General features: G+C 40.9%; 1 long non-coding RNA gene across 1 annotated transcript; it reads right to left on the bottom strand.

Annotated features, from left to right (window-relative positions):
• Positions 1 to 3,086: 3,086 nt before the first annotated feature.
• On the bottom strand, positions 3,087 to 7,153 carry LOC120037274. The gene is made up of 4 exons (XR_005474793.1): positions 6,128 to 7,153; positions 5,181 to 5,343; positions 3,971 to 4,012; positions 3,087 to 3,233 (listed from the first exon to the last, which is right to left on the bottom strand). It is a non-coding gene; the product is annotated as an uncharacterized LOC120037274 (long non-coding RNA).
• Between the last annotated feature and the right edge of the window lie 986 nt (positions 7,154 to 8,139).

Here is an 8,139-nt window from a genome sequence, read left to right as displayed (position 1 = left end):
ACACTAATAGCTTAGTAACGTCCTGTCCTGTGCTGTGCCAGCCTTCCTAGGAACCACGTGGGAGCAGTTCCTTAGTGAAAGGACTAGATCATTGTAGTAAAGGACTAGATCATTGTAGTAAAAGACTAGATCATTGTAGTTAGAGGACTAGATCATTGTAATAAGTAAAGGACTATATCATTGTAGTAAAGGACTATATCATTGTAGTTAGAGGACTAGATCATTGTAGTAAGTAAAGGACTATATCATTGTAGTAAAGGACTATATCATTGTAGTAAAGGACTAGATCATTGTAGTTAGAGGACTAGATCATTGTAGTAAGTAAAGGACTATATCATCATAGTAAAGGACTATATCATTGTAGTAAAGGACTAGATCATTGTAGTTAGAGGACTAGATCATTGTAGTAAGTAAAGGACTATATCATCGTAGTAAAGGACTATATCATTGTAGTAAAGGACTAGATCATTGTAGTTAGAGGACTAGATCATTGTAGTAAGTAAAGGACTATATCATTGTAGTAAAGGACTATATCATTGTAGTAAAGGACTATATCATTGTAGTAAAGGACTATATCATTGTAGTAAAGGACTATATCATTGTAGTAAAGGACTATATCATTGTAGTAAAGGACTAGATCATTGTAGTTAGAGGACTAGATCATTGTAGTAAGTAAAGGACTATATCATCGTAGTAAAGGACTATATCATTGTAGTAAAGGACTAGATCATTGTAGTTAGAGGACTAGATCATTGTAGTAAGTAAAGGACTATATCATTGTAGTAAAGGACTATATCATTGTAGTAAAGGACTATATCATTGTAGTAAAGGACTATATCATTGTAGTAAAGGACTAGATCATTGTAGTTAAGGACTATATCATTGTAGTAAAGGACTATATCATTGTAGTTAGAGGACTAGATCATTGTAGTAAAGGACTATATCATCGTAGTAAAGGACTATATCATTGTAGTTAGAGGACTAGATCATTGTAGTTAGAGGACTATATCATTGTAGTAAAGGACTATATCATTGTAGTAAAGGACTATATCATTGTAGTAAAGGACTATATCATTGTAGTTAGAGGACTATATCATTGTAGTAAAGGACTATATCATTGTAGTAAAGGACTATATCATTGTAGTTAGAGGACTATATAATTGTAGTTAGAGGACTAGATCATTGTAGTAAAGGACTATATCATCGTAGTAAAGGACTATATCATCGTAGTAAAGGACTATATCATTGTAGTAAAGGACTATATCATTGTAGTTAAGGACTATATCATTGTAGTTAGAGGACTATATCATCGTAGTAAAGGACTATATCATCGTAGTAAAGGACTATATCATTGTAGTTAGAGGACTATATCATTGTAGTAAAGGACTATATCATTGTAGTTAGAGGACTATATCATCGTAGTAAAGGACTATATCATCGTAGTAAAGGACTAGATCATTGTAGTTAGAGGACTATATCATCGTAGTAAAGGACTATATCATTGTAGTAAAGGACTATATCATTGTAGTAAAGGACTATATCATTGTAGTTAGAGGACTATATCATCGTAGTAAAGGACAATATCATCGTAGTAAAGGACTATATCATTGTAGTAAAGGACTATATCATTGTAGTAAAGGACTATATCATTGTAGTAAAGGACTATATCATTGTAGTAAAGGACTATATCATTGTAGTAAAGGACTATATCATTGTAGTAAAGGACTAGATCATTGTAGTAAAGGACTATATCATTGTAGTTAGAGGACTATATCATCGTAGTAAAGGACTATATCATCGTAGTAAAGGACTATATCATTGTAGTAAGTAAAGGACTATATCATCGTAGTAAAGGACTATATCATCGTAGTAAAGGACTATATCATTGTAGTAAAGGACTATATCATTGTAGTAAAGGACTAGATCATTGTAGTAAAGGACTATATCATTGTAGTAAAGGACTATATCATTGTAGTAAAGGACTATATCATCGTAGTAAAGGACTATATCATCGTAGTAAAGGACTATATCATTGTAGTAAAGGACTATATCATTGTAGTAAAGGACTATATCATTGTAGTAAAGGACTATATCATTGTAGTAAAGGACTATATCATTGTAGTAAGTAAAGGACTATATCATTGTAGTGAAGGACTATATCATTGTAGTAAAGGACTATATCATTGTAGTAAGTAAAGGACTATATCATTGTAGTGAAGGACTATATCATTGTAGTAAAGGACTATATCATTATTGGACACTGAAGCCTAGGCTGAGCTACAGAGTGAGGTAATTCAATAATCAAATGAGTCAGTGGAGGATTACAGACAGATATAGAGAGACAAGCAGGCAGACAGACAGACACACAGAGACAGGCAGGCAGGCAGACAGACAGACAACAGTAAATCATCACTGCATCTCAATTCTAACTAGTAAATCAAATGAATATAAATACATGTGTGCATCTCAAATGGAACCCTATTCCCTATATAGTGCACTAGTTTTGACCAGAGCCCTATTCCCTATATAGTGCACTAGTTTTGACCAGAGCCCTATTCCCTATATAGTGCACTAGTTTTGACCAGGGCCCTATTCATGTCAGTACTCAGTAACATACTGACAGGGCTCCCAAGCCTGCGGTCTACGGCTGTGTGGAATGTTCTGAGCTGTCATGAACTGTGACTCTGCATACGGCACCACACTGGTTAGCTGAACACACACACACACACACACACACACACACACACACACACACACACACACACACACACACACACACACACACACACACACACACACACACACACACACACACACACACACACACACACACACACACGAGCAAGACACACACACACTGAAACGAATGACTAATTAGGTCCAGTCACAGCATTAACTTCCTCAGCCTACACAGAGTACACACACGCACATACACACACACACACACACACACACGCACATACACACACACACACACACACACACACACACACACACACACACACACACACACACACACACACACACACACACACACACACAATGAATAGAGTTAATGTTTCAGAGTACAACGTTTATGAAGTTTATATTCTTTATTATTTCTAATTACAATATTTATATTTTTAAAATGTAATCTCAATCTGTTCTTTATTTTCCCAGTATTTCTGCTTTTCATCCCCAGGTGCTGACCAACACAGAGCAGACAAGGACAACAAGATGTCCCTCAGGAAGACCTAGGAGGGAAACAATTACAGACATGAACTGTCGTACGCAGTGGAATATTATTTTAAAGGACAAGGTCACTCTCTTCTGCTACAATTCCTGTAGGATATCAATTGGACATGGAAATTCAAGGGGAAAATGGGATATTTTGTCTCTTATTTCAAAGTTAAAAAACGTTTGAAAAGTAAATTGGAGAATTTCTTTGGATTTCATTCATTAGAGTAGGGATGGGTAACTTTGATGGGGTGGGGGTCACAAAAAATCTGAACTCAACACGAGTGGCTCTTCTACACATTTTGCCATGAGGCATGGAGAAAATGTTACAATTTTAAAGCACATTTCGTGTAATTCTACACATTTTGTCATAGAGTGGAGAGAAATGTTTGCTGTTTTTAATATAATATCTGAGTGAGACTGAATAACAAAGTCAATGGGGCCCCCTGGCTGGTAATTCGACCATGATTACTAAATTTAGATAATTAGTCATGTCAGATTGCTAACTAAGAGACTATTAGTGACTGACAACAAGAGAAAAACTGATGGTGCACAACCACATGTTCAAATTGCACCTTGTGTATTCTACTACAGTAAGTTGAGACCCCGACTGAGTTTAAAAAAAATATATATATGTATATGATCTTTTTATTATTATAATATTTGTTTTATTAATCCGAGGGCCTTCAAAAGGCATTCAACACAGTTGCCCATCCCACACAGTAGATCTACTGTATACGTTCTGTGAATTTACCTGACTGAGCCCACCTGTTCGTCGGTATAGAAGTGATGGGATCTAAAGACAGAAAAACACCAAACTCCCCATCAGAAGATTCAAATACACACAAACACATAAACAGAGTAGAAACAAAGTCAGACAATATAGACGAACCAACTCACCTGTCTTCACGGCCAGCTCCATGCTAAAGTCAGACAATATAGACAAACCAACTCACCTGTCTTCACGGCTAGCTCGATGCTAAAGTCAGACAATACAGACAAACCAACTCACCTGTCTTCACGGCTAGCTCGATGCTAAAGTCAGACAATATAGACAAACCAACTCACCTGTCTTCACGGCTAGCTCGATGCTAAAGTCAGACAATATAGACAAACCAACTCACCTGTCTTCACGGCTAGCTCGATGCTAAAGTCAGACAATATAGACAAACCAACTCACCTGTCTTCACGGCTAGCTCGATGCTAAAGTCAGACAATATAGACAAACCAACTCACCTGTCTTCACGGCTAGCTCCATGCTAAAGTCAGACAATATAGACAAACCAACTCACCTGTCTTCACGGCTAGCTCCATGCTAAAGTCAGACAATATAGACAAACCAACTCACCTGTCTTCACGGCTAGCTCGATGCTAAAGTCAGACAATACAGACAAACCAACTCACCTGTCTTCACGGCTAGCTTGATGCTAAAGTCAGACAATACAGAAAAACCAACTCACCTGTTTTCACGGCTAGCTCGATGCTAAAGTCAGACAATATAGACAAACCAACTCACCTGTCTTCACGGCTAGCTCCATGCTAAAGTCAGACAATACAGACAAACCAACTCACCTGTCTTCACGGCTAGCTCCATGCTAAAGTCAGACAATATAGACAAACCAACTCACCTGTCTTCACGGCTAGCTCCATGCTAAAGTCAGACAATATAGACAAACCAACTCACCTGTCTTCACGGCTAGCTCCATGCTAAAGTCAGACAATATAGACAAACCAACTCACCTGTCTTCACGGCTAGCTCCATGCTAAAGTCAGACAATATAGACAAACCAACTCACCTGTCTTCATGGCTAGCTCCATGCTAAAGACAGACAATATAGACGAACCAACTCACCTGTCTTCACGGCTAGCTCCATGCTAAAGTCAGACAATATAGACAAACCAACTCACCTGTCTTCACGGCTAGCTCCATGCTAAAGTCAGACAATATAGACAAACCAACTCACCTGTCTTCACGGCTAGCTCGATGCTAAAGTCCGTGAACTCGTGTCTCTTGCTAACAGAGCAGACGTGAGATCCGAAGTCTTGCGTTCTGACCTCTGTGATGCTCAGAGTGATCTTCCTAGGCGTGTAGTCCAGTGAGTAGCCCTCGGTGCAGTTCTGGAAGGCCTTAACATAACAATATATGCAATTTAGCAGACGTTTTATCCAGAGCAACTTACAGTCATGCATGCATACATGTTTTTTCTTCTCGTAAGGGTGGTCCGAACGGGAATCCTACTAACGACCCTTGGCGTTGGAAACGCCATGCTCTATCAAAACTGTATTGTCCATAAGGTTTTTACCAAAATGGACGTTTGTCTTTGGCGCTCTGGCTTACATAACCCCCCCCCCACCACCCCCACTACTACATTATATTTTATTTTAGAGTTCATTTCGTTCAACTCTACACATTTTGCCATAAGGCATGGAGAAGATGTTGCAATTTTAAAGCACATTTCCTGTAATTCTACACATTTTGCCATGAGACGTGGAGAAAATGTTGCAATTTTAAAGCACATTTCCTGTAATTCTACACATTTTGCCATGAGACGTGGAGAAAATGTTGCAATTTTAAAGCACATTTCCTGTAATTCTACACATTTTGCCATGAGACATGGAGAAAATGTTGCAATTTTAAAGCACATTTCCTGTAATTCTACACATTTTGACATGAGACGTGGAGAAGATGTTGCAATTTTAAAGCACATTTCCTGTAATTCTACACATTTTGACATGAGACGTGGAGAAAATGTTGCAATTTTAAAGCACATTTCCTGTAATTCTACACATTTTGACATGAGACGTGGAGAAAATGTTGCAATTTTAAAGCACATTTCCTGTAATTCTACACATTTTGCCATGAGACGTGGAGAAAACACAAAAGATTAAACGTACACGCGGCATTCCACACCTTGTGTTTGATGTAGTGACAGAGGAGCGTGTTGCTTGGGCCTCTCCACTGGACAGACAGCTGTGGGATGTCCTGGTGGTCTTCATAGCTGTAGTCACATGGAAACTGTACTGTGTTCCCCGGCTGAGACAGGACTTTAACCGCACTGCCTAGAGTTAGAGTCACATACAGACCGATAACCAGTGCTCATTTGAGACATACCAAAGTATACTTGGTATTTAATCAGACATTTCATGGTGAAAAAGGTTATTACTTAATATTTACACATTTTACATAGTAATTATACACTTTTGTAATTGATGTTGAAAAAGGTTATTACTTAATATTTACACAGTAATTATACACTTTTGTAATTGAGAAGTCCCCAGGTAATACCAGGTATTACCAATTGTGTTGAATTCTATTCATATCCTGATCTAGATCTTTGGTAGGAGACTTACCTCTGACAACCAGCTGTGACATCACCAGTCCCAGAGACAGTGCTGCCATCTTTCTACCAATGACAGTCAACAGTTTGCCCCACATTGGTCTGCCAGGTGACTGTCTAGAGGTTATTATAACTATACACCCATTATTTCTCTGATCAGCACCAGAGATACCTCACACTACAGAAGAGGAGAGTCACTCTGCTAAATTAAATATCACTTTTGTTTTTAAATGACCTGTCCTGACTTGACTGTTGGCATTGTGTACTAAATCCATAGTTACCATTGCAGGAAGGTACCTAAAGTTTGGGGATCATGTAATTCAATCACACCTGCAATGCAGAAACCCACCTGGGGGCCACCCCTACAGCCATAGGTATTGTTAACAGCATGTATTTGAGTGGGACGGTGGAAGCTGATAAAAAGCTTCTTTGTGTTAAAAGTCAAACCAACGCAGTTCAACCTTCATCACGGGTTTTACAGAAAACACAATGAGGATTTTATACATTTCAAAATGACATCCTATAGGCTCAGGAACCAATCACATCGGCAGGGGTGAGCTCAGGAACCAATCACAACGACAGGGGTGGGCTCAGGAACCAATCACATCAGCAGGGGTGGGCTCAGGAACCAATCACAACGACAGGGGTGGGCTCAGGAACCAATCACAACGGAAGGGGTGGGCTCAGGAACCAATCACATCGGCAGGGGTGGGCTCAGGAACCAATCACATCAGCAGGGGTGGGCCCAGGAACCAATCACAACAGCAGGGGTGGGCTCAGGAACCAATCACATCAGCAGGGGTGGGCTCAGGAACCAATCACATCAGCAGGGGTGGGCTCAGGAACCAATCACAACAGCAGGGGTTGGCTCAGGAACCAATCACAACAGCAGGGGTGGGCTCAGGAACCAATCACATCAGCAGGGGTGGGCTCAGGAACCAATCACATCGGCAGGGGTGGGCTCAGGAACCAATCACACCGACAGGGGTGGGCTCAGGAACCAATCACATCGGCAGGGGTGGGCCCAGGAAACAATCACAACGGCAGGGGTTGGCCCAGGAACCAATCACAACGGCAGGGGTGGGCTCAGGAACCAATCACATCAGCAGGGGTGGGCTCAGGAACCAATCACAACAGCAGGGGTTGGCCCAGGAACCAATCACAACGGCAGGGGTGGGCTCAGGAACCAATCACAACGGCAGGGGTGAGCTCAGGAACCAATCACATCAGCAGGGGTGGGCCCAGGGACCAATCACAAGTGCAGGGGTGGGCTCAGGAACCAATCACATCAGCAGGGGTGGGCTCAGGAACCAATCACAACAACAGGGGTGGGCTCAGGAACCAATCACATTAGCAGGGGTGGGCTCAGGAACCAATCACAACGGCAGGGGTGGGCTCAGGAACCAATCACAACGGCAGGGGTGGGCTCAGGAACCAATCACAACGGCAGGGGTGGGCTCAGGAACCAATCACAACGACAGGGGTGGGCTCAGGAACCAATCACATTAGCAGGGGTGGGCTCAGGAACCAATCACAACGGCAGGGGTGGGCTCAGGAACCAATCACAACGGAAGGGGTGGGCTCA

Source organism: Salvelinus namaycush, unplaced genomic scaffold, assembly GCF_016432855.1.
Source record: "Salvelinus namaycush isolate Seneca unplaced genomic scaffold, SaNama_1.0 Scaffold1668, whole genome shotgun sequence".
NCBI lineage: Eukaryota > Metazoa > Chordata > Actinopteri > Salmoniformes > Salmonidae > Salvelinus > Salvelinus namaycush.
Note: the sequence above shows the minus strand (reverse complement) of the source record. Positions and strands in the feature narration are given on the sequence as shown.